The sequence below is a fragment of the Pipistrellus kuhlii genome, unplaced genomic scaffold (assembly GCF_014108245.1).
Source record: "Pipistrellus kuhlii isolate mPipKuh1 unplaced genomic scaffold, mPipKuh1.p scaffold_m20_p_1, whole genome shotgun sequence".
NCBI lineage: Eukaryota > Metazoa > Chordata > Mammalia > Chiroptera > Vespertilionidae > Pipistrellus > Pipistrellus kuhlii.
The window spans coordinates 101,920,867-101,934,831 of record NW_023425404.1 but is presented as its reverse complement, the minus strand read 5'-3'; the positions used below and the strand labels follow the sequence as shown (position 1 = coordinate 101,934,831).

The 13,965-nt window shown below is 36.1% G+C and overlaps 1 protein-coding gene across 5 annotated transcripts in view; it reads left to right on the top strand.

Annotated features, from left to right (window-relative positions):
* LRFN5 (leucine rich repeat and fibronectin type III domain containing 5) overlaps positions 1-13,965 on the top strand; it is a 272,873-nt gene that overhangs the window by 136,866 nt on the left and 122,042 nt on the right. For all 5 annotated transcript variants that reach the window (XM_036458473.2, XM_036458482.2, XM_045587660.1 and 2 more), the window contains exon 2: positions 1,592-1,764. The gene's annotated coding sequence lies outside the window, so the exon portion shown is untranslated. The remainder of the gene's footprint in view (positions 1-1,591; positions 1,765-13,965) is intronic.

Below are 13,965 nucleotides of genomic sequence, written 5' to 3'. Positions count from 1 at the left end.
TTGTTCTAAACATTTTATTTCTAGGAATTTATTATACATGTATTCACTCTTAGATACATGTATATTGACATTGGTTAAATCACTTTATAATAAACAAGCCTAGAAAGTTATTAATTTTCAATTGGAACACGTGAGCAGATTGTGTTATATGCATATGAGGGATATTTGCTGATACAATGGATGGGGTTGTTAATAGAAGTCAGAAATGGAATGATCTCCCTGATATGTTAAATGAAAGGCATAGGACAAACAGGGTACAGTATTCTTAGATATATGTAAAAATCTATGCACACATACTTTTATGTATGTATAAACTATTTCTTATAGGACATTCTGAAATGTGAAATTAGTTTCTTTCTGAAAGGAATGTGTCTTGCTTTGGAGGAAGATTTACTTTCAGATTTCTTGTAATTTTAGCATGCATGTAAAATTAGTTTAAAATATTAATAGAAAGAAAGAAATGACAAGGCAAACAATAGCTGTCTCAGAGTGGTTAGTGCATGATTGTTTTATATTTGTATGAGTATGTCATGAGTTATTCTATAATTTTATATTTTGTAACATAAAATTTTAAAAGATCATTTTTGACACATTTAAAAGATGATTTGAAATGAACTATAACTTACTTTTATTTAACTTTAGTATTAATGTATGCATTGATGTTTAGCATTTCAGAATAATTTCAGTGTAAACTTAGGCAATAGCTTAACTTATGGGACAATAAACCTAACCTGTTATCTTTGTATCATCTTATATATTTTTTATTATTTTTATTGTTAACTTTGGAATTGCATTATTTCTCACTCTTGCTTCTGTAGATGAAATAAGTCATAGCTTAGGAAAACTACAATGCTTTTATTCACTTCAACATTTTTATAAATTTAGCTCATTTTTGCAGTAAGAATGATAATGGTTGAGTATCAGCTGGTTCTGTTAGAAGAATCTTTGGGGGGTAAATATCGTGTCTTAAATAATTAGGTCTATTATTATTTAGATTGACATGGAACTCTTAGAAATAGATAGAAATCAACAATCTTCTGACAGAAAGTTAAAATACAACTGGCATAGCTGTGTATTTTCTTCATAGACTTATGTGTTGAAATATATAGTTGATCTATTGAAGGAAAAACAGGCAATGCAACATAAGACTAATAGCTTCATGAGGGCAGGATTTAAGAGCTTCATTTCGGTGATAGATCCCCAGGGTTCTGTATCTGGTGCACAGTAGGTGATTATTATACATTTATTGACTAAGAAAAAATTTTGACATTCACTTGCAAGTTGAATTAATGGAAATACTATATATAAAATTGAAATACATATCTGTTGATTGTTTAAACTATTTTCAATTATGAGATAAGAAGACTCCTTCTAAAATGAAAAACAGAACGCGACATATCTATTGAAATCAGAGCATACATATTGCACATTCCTCTAGAAAGCCTCATTATGCAGATCTATTTAAATTCCATTTAGTGATATTCCTGATATAGTTTGAGGTTGATCACACAGTTAACAGCAACTATATTTATCAAAGATACTTCCTAAACATATTTTGATACACCTTTTTTTGTGCTTGTCTCCTCTGAAGAGTCCCTGTAACCATTCAGCCAGGTGTTGGGAAGCCATGCAGTAGCTGAGCACCCTTCCTTCTGACACCAGCCTCAGACTCAGTTTTGGAGATGCTTTCACCCTGTCGGTCTGCAGCAGCCAGGCAGAGTGCTGACTCCTTCCCAGCAGTGAGGAACTCTTCAGGCTCCAGAAGTAAGTTGATTGCCTTCAGTTTGATCATTGCCAATGGGAGCTCCTTCCAGTTAAAGAGAATGTTCTAATTGTTGCAGACTTCCGTGGTTGAAAATAATTCATTGCTAATTGTGTTTCAAAGCTAAATTTATACAGGGTGTCCCAAAAAAGTGTATACACTTTCACAGCTGAGAGCTCAATTTTGAAAAATGGAATGTATTTTGATAAACTCTTCCTTTGTAATTATTCCAAGTGTGTATATATTTTTTGAGACACTCAATATTTCTTAATGATAAATAATAACCTATAGATCTATTGGTTTTTTTATGAAAAAATACGTACCATGTACTTACATAGTGTTATTTATTTCTAGTAAAATTATTGACAGGGAAAAAATGGATTTGCTAATATATATATATATATATATATATATATATATATATATATATATATATACCAACAACAACCTGACAGCCTTTGTTATTCTACCATCAGAAATAGAAGAAGCAAGCTAATTTTTACTTAACATTGGCTATGTTCTAGAAACTCTGCTAAGTGTTTGGGCATATATTGCCTATGCTGGGAAACAATCCTTTGAGTGAACAGTTGCTGACTTGAAAAGAAATTCCGAACATTTTGCTGATTGAACACCAGATAATGACTAAGACTAGTCATATGTGTATCTTATGCCTTCTGTTAGTATAGATCAAAAATGGAATTTTTAGTAATGATTGTCTTTCTGCATTTTAACATCCTATTGTATTTAATATTCTCTATCCAATTCATGTCATATTGCAATATAAAAATAATTAGAAAATGTACAGTATATCTTTTTTAAAAAATATATATTTTATTGATTTTGTTCAGAGAGGAAGGGAGAGAGATAGAGAGTTAGAAACATCGATGAGAGAGAGTCATCGATCAGCTGCCTCTTGCACACCCCCCACCGGGGATATGCCCGCAACCAAGTTACATGCCCTTGACTGGAATCGAACCCGGGACCTTTCAGTCCCTAAGCCGACGCTCTATCCATTGAGCCAAACCGGTTTCAGCAGAAAATGTACAGTATATCTTAAATGTTTTGTATCTACAATAAAAAACAGGCAATATCTCCCCCCCCCCAAAAAAAAACACATAGAAGAGATTTACTAAAAAATCTTACAAATTAATGTATAAATGAAAACCAACATTATTCACTAATTGTTATTTTTCTATCATTTTTCTGGAGACACAAAATATATATTTGTTATGTCTATGACCTATATCTTTATGGAATTTTCTGTTTAATTAGGATTGTTTCATAATGCATTGCCATAATTTATATTTGCAGCTTTGAGGAATAGACAGGGGAAATATTACAATACTAATGTTTGCACGTGAGTAAATAGATGCAGAATGAACAAGTATTTTATCAAAGTATAATACCTTGACTAATGATTTGTAAAGCTGAGATAAAATCCTTGGCCTTTTGATTCATAAAAATCTAGCACTTATTCAGTGTGGCTCGGTTGTAGTGTCATCCTATACAGGTTGTAGGTCTGATTCCCAGTTAGGGCATATTCCTTAGCTGCAGATTCCATCCCCTGTTGGAGTTCATACAAGAGGCAACCAGTTGATGTTTCTCTTTCACATTGATGTTCCCTCTCCCTCCCCCCCCCTCTCTCTCTCTCTCTCTCTCTCTCTCTCTCTCTCTCTTTCTGTCTCTAAAATCAATAAACATATCCTTAGGTGAGTATGAAAAAAAAATCAAGTATTCATTCTATGACTTTGATCTCTTGTGCTCTATAGAGATATGGGGGTGAAACTAGAAATAGAATTTGTCCTGTTTGGTTGGAATATTGAGTGACATATTTCTTTTGTGTCATTGAAGGAGACTTTGTGGCTACTTATAAATATTAATACTGGAGAGAGAAAAAACCTGAAGAAAAGGGAAATCACGTATAAGAAAATGAATTGAAATCAGGAGACAAATTCCAAGCTACATTTATATTTTTGGGCTTTCTAATTACTGGATAAATCAGATAAATGCATTAATTACATGGCTATTTATGTCCATAGGATCTGAAAAGTCAAGACAATTTCTCTGGAAAAGTCCTTACTTTCCTGGTTCATATTTATTGTTCTATTGTTTTGCCATTTTTATAGTTTAGTTAGTTTAAATTTGCTATATTTCTTTTTATCCCTCATTCTCCCAAATATTTGATATAGGCATCTCTTGCTGCTCTTAGGAATATATTTTTATCAAAATGTCACCACACAGAAAATGCTTTGGGTGAATTTTTATAAAGAGCAAGGTTTGTTATAACTTTGATATTGTTGTTTGGTAATTAGGGGCTTAGCAATTAAAATTTCCTTGAAAGAAAGGGTAGAAGACACTTAATAATCTTAGTTTACAGCATGTAACTCAGTGTGCCAGCAATATAATGTGTGCCAGCAATATAATGTCTATGCCTGTCAGAGAACATAGAGATGGTTGTTGAAGAATTTATTTTTGAATCATGGTGCTATGGATTACATAAGTTTTAAAGTAGGCAGCCAGTACATTTTGCTAGTATGCTCAAAATAATGTATAAGGACCACTTTTAAGAGATAAACAGAAGGACATATTAGATTATATTGAGGTTAATTTATTATAGCTATAACTGTAGCATAAAATGATGAGTCTAAGTATGTGGGAGACAGATAAGAAGTCATTATTTTAGCGTAAGTTTCTTCTTTGTATATTTTATTACCTTGTACTCCTTTGGTACATGATTTAATCATTTATCTTAAGAATTGCTTTTGTTGCTTAGGTCCTTGAGTTGTTTATTAAATAAAGAAACTTGAGGAAGATATTCTAGATTTTTCATCTTTTTCTTTCCTTAAAGAAATAGAGAGCCCCATCTAAGCCTGGTTGAATTCCGCATTTGGAAGACATGGAAATGTATAGGGTTTGTTTCTTAAAAGCAATCACACAAGAGCTCCAGAGATTTTATCTGCCCAAATAATTAGATAATTAATGAACTTTTTGTTTTCTATGAATGAGGCTGACTTTTTAAAAATAAATCATCTGATGTCATGAAAGTTCTTAGCAAAGGAAATACATTTTCTGATATAGATTCCCTTATGTAAATCATAAGACTTAGTTAATTCAAATACATTTTCATTTACTAATAGCAATAAGACCAAAGGATTTACTTAATTAACCTGGCCTTAGAAAGCTAAACAGAAGTAATTTATATATTTAAAATGCCTCTTCTGAGTTAATGCTTAATTCAATTTTTTTAATTAGCAGTCCATTAGTCCCTAGAAGTAGAATCTACTTTTCCCTTCTTATTTTTTTTCTTTGGAGTAACATTAGGCTGAAATTCTTTTGTGGAGTTAATCACCCTGAAAATAAAGAAAGTAAATACATTCCTAATTAGGTTCCCCAAATTTCAAATAGCTCATTGAAAATTCATAGCACATCCATTAAATCCTTTTAAAAATAAATGGAATACTGGGAACTTTCTTAGAGGAAATAATGAATGGAGAAGTAGTACAATAATGAGGCAATGGGATACCCATTAGTTATTAGTGCAGGAAAGGTGAAGAGGTGGTGGTTGTTATGATAGTTATGTTTCTCACTGTGGCATTTGCAATTAGTCTTGGTCAGTAAAATAGTATTTGTTTCTGTTTCTGCTGTTGTTTCTGGTTTAACTAAAGCACTGATGAATTTACACAATAAACAATGTCTGAACAGGAGATGCATATGCCTGTGTAAATAGATTCTATATATATAAAGATAATTTGCTATGCACATAATAGCAATGATGATCACTCTATAAAACTAATATGCCTTCTGTATATTAAGGTTTACTTACTGACATTTAATATGTAATATTTAAAATAATTTTATTTTGTTGGAACAAATTTTCTGGTGTTTAAGACTTGTAAATATCAACTCTGATAACATTAGGTGACTTATCATAATTGCAAACATTATTTAATACTTTCAAGTATTTTTAATAAACATTATTTTTTTATTCTTATACTATCTGTTTGAGAAACTTTAAAAAATTATATATGCTCTCAACCAGATAGATTTTTTTTATGCTTAATATCTTTAGGTATATATTTATTTATATACTTGAAATCATACCAGACACTTGAGCCACAAAAGCACAGTTAGAAAGTTAGTGTTAGCATGATATGCTAACCATAAATACTAAGGTGGTTACATGAATTAGATTTAGTAATCCTAATTATAAAAGAGTGAACAAAGGAGAAACATGTTATACTATGCAGTACACATTTTAAAAAACAGAGTGCAAAATTCTTAAAGAAAGCAAAGTTTATAATGACTATCACGAATGTATATATTTTGGGTCCAGTTTGATACATCCAATTTCCTTAAGTGCCTTAAATTTAACATGTTGCAAACCAAGCACTTGGTTCTCCCTCCCTATATACTCTTTAGATATTTTATGACTTCACAATATACCAGATTAAAATAAAAAAAAAATAAAAAAGGAATCATCTTATCATCTCTCTCCCTCATTCCACAAATTCAGTCACCTAATCTGGTCATATTTACCAAAAAAAACACAAAACAATCTGAAATTCATCCACTTTTTTTCCATTTGGGACTATCAGTACCCGGTCCCAGATAGTATAATGTCTCCCCTGGGCTATTCTGGAGGCTCCTAAATGATTATATACACAGAGGCACCTATTCTGTCTATCCTCCATAAGCAGCCAAAGAGAGATTTATAGAACACAAGATTGAGATGTCATATCTCTCTATAGACAAAGTTCCTTATCACGACTTACATGCTCTTAGGGCTTAACACTTTTCTAAATGCACCCTACTTATCCCACAGCTCCCTTCCCTTTCTGCATTCCAGGAAACACCAGAAGCCCTTAGGTTTTTCCCTGTCATGTGATCTCCCACATAGGTCTTTGCACCTATTTGTTTCTCCCTAAAGAGATACTTATTTTACCTACTATCTCAACAAGCTAGTCACCTCCTGGAGGAAGCCTTCCTTGCTATGCCTGACCATATTACCTTCTCTTAGCATGTGTAACTATAACTCATTACAATTGTATGACTCTTTGTGGCGGTGTCTGATAATGTTAACTTCTCTGTCAGATTATAAGCACTATCTGGTCACAAACCATGTTCATTTTATGCATCATTGAAACTCCTTTTTATATTGAACAAAGACATAGATTATTTTCTCTCTCTCTCTCTCTCTCTCTCTCTCTCTCTCTCTCTCTCTCTCTCTCTCTCTCTGTGTGTGTGTGTGTGTGTGTGTGTGTGTGTGTGTGTGTGTGTTTTAAGAGACAAATTTCTGAAATCTGGGAAAAAAAATATCATAGGAGTATCAGGGAAAGAAAGATTCCAAGGATATCAACTGGAACAAAATTTTTTGCATTTTCCTCTTGTCAAGGCTTGATCCTGTTTACTGCAGTCTTACCATTCACAGTGGGTGTTTTTTGGTTTCTCCCCCCCCCCCCAATGCCATTAAATTACTACCCTTTCCTCTTTTTAGTGTTAGCACCATTTTCAAGGACTTGTTTTCAGATAGGTAATGGATCAAGACCCTGTGCTTGCTGTTATGAAGCAGGTTCAGACGAAATCAAATGAAATTTTTGTCTAAAAAATAATTATATATCAGTAAGAGAAGAAAGAGTAGTACAGAGCAAACAGAACTGCCATAGATAAATAATGATAAAAAGCTGAAAAATGGTCTTGGGAGTTCAATGGACAAAAAGGTACTTCCATCTGAGATTATGCAAACATACTCTTAGTAGAAGTAGACTTGTCTGGACCTCAGGGATAACTTTCAACATTGGACTGTTGTTAACATGCTGATGTATTGTGTCATTTCAGTAAAAATTCCAGAAGGTAGACATGAAATGTACAGTTCTCCCCAAAGTCTTTAAGTAATGACACCAAAACTAAAAATGCTTTAGCTGGCAGTATGTGGTATTGAAAGACCTCTGCTCTCTCTGCCTACTGTTAGTGTTGGTGCTGTGAGTTGCTAATACTACAGTTCTTACTGTGCAGTGTCCTGGGAAGAGGTCTGAACAAATGCTTTTCCTTAGGAGATGATGATTACATGTAGGCCCAGGAGAGATTGATGTCATGGGGAGAGTACTCCTAGAAGCTGACAGATGCATGGAAACAATCTTATTGCAAAGCATTGGCTATGAAACCCATTGGAAAAAATCCAATTTGTACAGACTCAGCCTCAGTTATTATCCCAGTTATGTTGATGAGCAACATGTCCCACTGACTGAGCAGTTAACCTCCCTTATACTATTGTAAGTGTCACCAGGGAAATTTTAGCGTATGTCAGATGTAGAATTTTCTGGGTAAACTGAAGCATCTTTCATCAACATAAAACTGAATGTGGGTGATTTTACAGCAAGAAAAACCTTGGCAATACAAAGTCTTCTAAAAGAAAATCCAAGGTTTGCCATATGGAGAAAATGACAGACTCAAGGAATCTATGTATATTGATCCTAAACACTAATTTAATATTATGAATGACACATTTGAATGGGAAAGACAACCTTGAGATTTATAGTTACCACTACATGGGAAGATGTGAAAAAAAGTAGGGCCTTTGTAGACATATCTTAACTGGTTAAAAACAATGTAAGAAGACTTATGTTGGATGATTCACTTGGATAAGACAGATTTGGCCCAGAAGTACTAATGGATAGAATGTTGAAGAACCTCAGTGGTGTTGAATATATTTTACATTTGAGAAGGGATAAATATAGCATACCATTGGGAATATTGACAAACTGGAGTTGAGTTATGAGTTAGTCCCAAATGAATTTAGAAATATTTAATGTGTCACTGACTTGGCATAAAAACACATTTCTCCCCTCTATCCTACCTAATAAAATTAACCATCACTCCACTACACCTACAAGCCATGCCCACAAGCCAATCAGATCGAGTATGCAAATAAACCCAACCAAGATGGCTATGGTCACAGAGAGCAGAAGGGAAGCTTGGGTTTCCCCAGCAATGGAAGAAGCCAAGCTTTCTGCCTGCCCTAGCCAGCCTAAGCCTCCACTCCAGGCTACAGTTTCAATTATAGAAGGTAAACAAATCCAAACAGAAATGGCGGCAGCCATGGAGCTGGAAAGAGCCGGACGCTAGAGTTGCCCCTGGCAATAGAAGAAGCAAAGCTTTCCACACATCCTTGCAGGCCCAGGCCTCCACTCCAGGCCATAAAGTTTCAATTATAGAAGGTAAATAAATTCCAGATAACAGGACCTCCACTTGGGATGCCAGGGGTTACGGCTGGCCTGCAAACCACCACAGGCCCTTTGCTCAGGCCATCCCACACCCCAAAGGAACCCTCACCTTGATCTGGGACATTCTTCATGGCAAACCAACTGGCCCCCACCTATGCACCAGGCCTCTATCCTATCTAATAAAAGAGTAATATGCAGATTGACCATCACTCCAACACACAATATGGCTTCCCCCATGTTGTCAAAGATCCTGCCTTTCTGTGGTCAGGATCCTGCCCCTATGTGGACACAAGATAGCCACCACAAGATAGCCAGCAGGGAAGGGCAGTTGGGAGACACCAGGCCTGCAAGAAAGGGCAGCTGAGAGGGACCAGGCCTGCAAGGGAGGGCAGTTGCAGGCGATCAACCTTGCAGGGGAGGGTAATTAGGGATGAACAGGCTGGCAGAGGAGGGAAGTTGGGGGCAAACAGGCTGGCAAGGGAGCAGTTAGGCATCAATCAGGCTGGCATGGGAGTGGTTAGGGGTGATCAGGCTGGCAGGCAGAAGCAGTTAGGGGCAATCAGGAAGGCAGGCAGGCAAGTAGTTGGGAACCAGCAGTCCTGGGTTGTGAGAGGGATGTCCAACTGCCCATTTAGGCAATCCCTTGAGGGACACCCCCTTACCCCCTTGCATGAATTTTGTGCATTGGGCTGCTAGTAAAGCAATAAACTATCAAGCAGATAAGGTTTGTCAACTGAGGAGAAAGCTTTGTTTGTGAAAGCAACATTCCCCCCCCCCCCCCCCCCCCTCTAATGGCTGTTCTTGGTGTCTGGCAATTCTGAATCCATAATAAAACCTTGGCTTTCCTTTTGATCACTTGCATGCAAATATGGATTATGATACTAAATCCTGAAGCCTTAACATACTGTTTACTATCTGGAAAACAAATAACCTTTTAAAACCTGCTTACTTATTTATGTCATGAAGATAGAGTTCCATTACAAGCACATGAGTACCTCCTAGGTTATTTCAGTGCCTGCTACAATAATGATTCTAACACAGAAATAATCCGCAATTGAAAGCATGCATTTATTATTTATAAAGAAGCAGAAAGACAGAGTAAAATGTTTTGTAACAAGAACTCTATACTTAAAATTGAGAATTGAAAAGTAAACACTAACAAATAAAACTATGTATTATAATATTTTCATTTTATATAGGTTATTTTATGAAGAATTGTTTAACATTTCTTATGTGCAACTTGAAATAAAACTATAGAATCTCAGAATTTTCATTCAGTGTAATTAAAGAATGACTCAATTATAGTGGTTATAGAGATAATAAGAGTGGACCTACAGCATTTATGAGTTGTATTGTTGTTGCTATATGTAAACACTCCAGCCTGTAAAATAGTATTCAAGAGTGAGTCACATAGTAATGAGTCCAGAAGACATTTAACATCAAAATTACTTGTTTATTTCATTCTGTATTCATCATGACAGTTTATTTCATTCTGTATTCATCATGACATGCTAGTAACTTTTATTAAATGTATAAATACTTTATAATTTTTTAGCTATATTATATTATATTATATTATATTATATTATATTATATATATTATATTGTAATGTTATGTTATGTTATATGTTATGTTTTATGTTATGTTATGTTATGTTATGTTATGTTATGTTATACTAGAGGCCTGATGCACAAAAATTCATGCAAGAGTAGGCCTTCCTTTCCCCAGCTGCCAGGACTGACTTCCCTTCAGCACCTGGGACCTTGGCTTCCCTCCTCTGGCCGCTGGCAGGTACCTGGGACCTGGGCTGCTTCCCTCTTCTGGCCACCCTTAGGCACCTGGGACCCAGGCTGGCTTACCTCCTATCCCAGCTTTATCAGGAAGAATATCCAGAATGATGTCTAGAAATCATCCAGTCTAATTAACATATTACCTTTTTATTATTATATTATATATATTATATTATATATTATATATTATATATTATATATTATATATTATATATTATATATTATATATTATATATTATATATTATATATTATACATCATACATCATACATCATACATCATACATCATACATCATACATCACATATCAATATATCATATATATCATATATATCATACATATCATATATCATATATATCATATATATCATATATATCATATATATCATATATCATATATATCATATATATCATATATATCATATATATCATATATATCATATTATATTATATTATATTATATTATATTATATTATATTATTATACTAGTGGCCCAGTACATGAATTATTGCACATTGCAAGGACATTAATTAGAAGAAATATTTTAATATCCCTACTTGCCCTTTCTCTGTAATAGAAGTGTCAACAAAATTCAGGATTGACAATGACAAATCAAAACACATATGTGCTATTGGCGCCAGTGAGAGCTTTATATAAATTGTACATGAGTGACTAAACTTAGCCTTTTATAGATATAGAATAAACTTGCTTAATTAGACCTATTCTCTGATTTAGCTAAACTCTTTTCAGCCCAGTGAAGCACCCAAACTTCTCTTTCAGATAATTGTCAGTATACAGTAGCAAATATCAACACGAAGCACATTATTATTGTAGATCATGCAGGGGGAATAAAGGGTATAATATTTAGCTGTAGCAGTGTTTGACTATATTCTATGCAGTGAGAAAACCTGAAGTCATTTTCAAGGTCCACAGTTTTTCCTTCTTTTCAGTCAAGTCAAATTTCTAAGCTTTCTAAATCTCAATTTCCGACTAATGAAAAGAAAATAGTATTACCAAGTCTCCTATTTACCTACTCCAGGACTTCTGTGAGTATCAAATGAGATGAGGCACAGGAAAATGTGTGTCACAGACATTTGGCTAAAGTATAAAATTTTGCACTTGCCTGTAGAGCAAGTCTTGTTTCTGGGCTGAAGAGACTCCAAGGAAGCTCGTTGCTAGGAAGAGGAAGCTGGGCGTTGCTACATGATGTCATTACCCTGCTCCCACAGCCACCATCTCCGGGCTGGGCTGCGGGACACATTTTGCTCCATGGGTCTTGGCAGCATAGGCTGCCATTTGGTGGGCTCTCACTCTGGGATGGTGTCAGTGCCTGTGTCCCACTCGGGGGACAGAGTGTTGCTTTGTCAGCACCAGGTCTGCAGTGCTATTTCTTTGTAAAGGGCCAGTGTGCATCACTGCAGCTCCTGCATTGAGCACCAGCACCCTGGTGTTCTGTGTGTGTCATAGCATATTAGAGGGACACTTAGCATATTAGCCATATAGGTATACACTAGAGGCCCAATGCATGAAATCTGTGCATTGGGGTGGGGGGGGGAGTGTCCTGTACCCTCTCTAATCTGGGACCTCTTGGGGGATGTCTGACTGCCTGTTTATTCCCAATCCATTGGATCAGGTGTAAACAGGCAGTCAGACATCCCTTTCACAATCCAGGACTGCTGGCTCCCAACTGCTTGCCTGCCTGCCTTCTTGATTGCCCCTAACCGCTTCTGCCTGCCAGCCTGATCACCCCATAACCACGCCCCTGCCAGCCTGATCAATGCCCAACTGCTCGCCTGCCAGCCCAATCTCCACCAACTGCCCTGACACCCTAGTCACCCGCAAATGCCTCCCTTGCACATTCCCTCTTTATTATTTAGGGCTTTTTTTCTTTAGCATATTGGACAGTCCTAACTGGTTTGGCTCAGTGAATGAAGCATTGGCCTGCAGACTCAAGGGTCCCAGGTTCGATTCTGGTCAAAGACATGTACCTTGGTTGGGGGCACGTATCCAGTGGGGAGTGTGCAAGAGGCAGTTGATCGATGTTTTTCTTATAGATGTTTCTAGCTCTCTATTCCTTTCCCTTTCTCTCTGTAAAAAAATAAATAAAAAAATAAAAAAATAAAAAAATAAAAAAATAAAAAAATAAAAAAAAATTATATATATAAAAGAAACATTTAAGATTCCTCTATATCTGCCTGGTTGGTGTGACTCAATGGTTGAGACCCCAAGCTTCCACCGCTGGAAGGGGATTACACCCTGGCCAGGCTGAGACCCCAACCCAGGCTTCCATCTCAGCCTGGCCAGGGATCGCTTGGCGGGGGTGCATGGCCCTGCCTGCCTGAGATTCCAGCCCAGGGTTCCACCACTGGCCTGGTGATCACGCAGTGGGGGTGCCCAGCCCTGCTGGCCTGAGACCTCACCCCAAGCTATCGCCTCGGCCAGAGGGTTGCACCGCTTTGGTGTGGGGCCCTGCAGGTCTGAGACCCCAGCCCAAGCTGCTGCCATGGCCAGGGGATCATGCTGGGCGCTGGCGCCTCCCAGCTGGATACCCCAAGCTGCCTCCACTGGGCAAGGATTGCTGCAAAGGGGTGGGTGCCTCCCAGCAAAATACCCTGGACTGCTGCTGCCAGGTGGATTTGGGGACTCTGGCTGGGCTAAGAAGACTGGGCGCCGCCATCTTGTGGCTATGGGTGCCACCATTTTGTCAAGGAGTGATAGTTAATTTGCATATTACTCTTTTATTAGATATGATGTGTGTATGTGTGTGTGTGTTAGCCTTATATATAAAATTTCTGTTATTCACTATAAATCAGTATCACCAATTTCTAAATATTTTGAGACAAAATCCATATACCAGTATATGAATCATTATGTAGTTGTTTCAGGGTATTCATGTAAAGAGATCTATAATGCCTCATTATGAAAACTAATAATAAAAGAAGATAATGAAGAAATTTTTAAGTAAAAATCTGACAGTTATTAAGTCAAAGTAGAGCTCATCCTTATCTAGTCTTAGTCATATCCTTAGATTTATTTTGCCACATGATAATCATGAGAACAAGTAAATATTTTGTTCTCATATATTTTAGACCTTAGAAATTATCAAGTCTGTCCTCTAACCTAAACAGCTGTTTCACTCATATAGGTTTTTTATGCCTTTTTTCCTCAAAATATTTCTCAAGTCACCTTTGGAA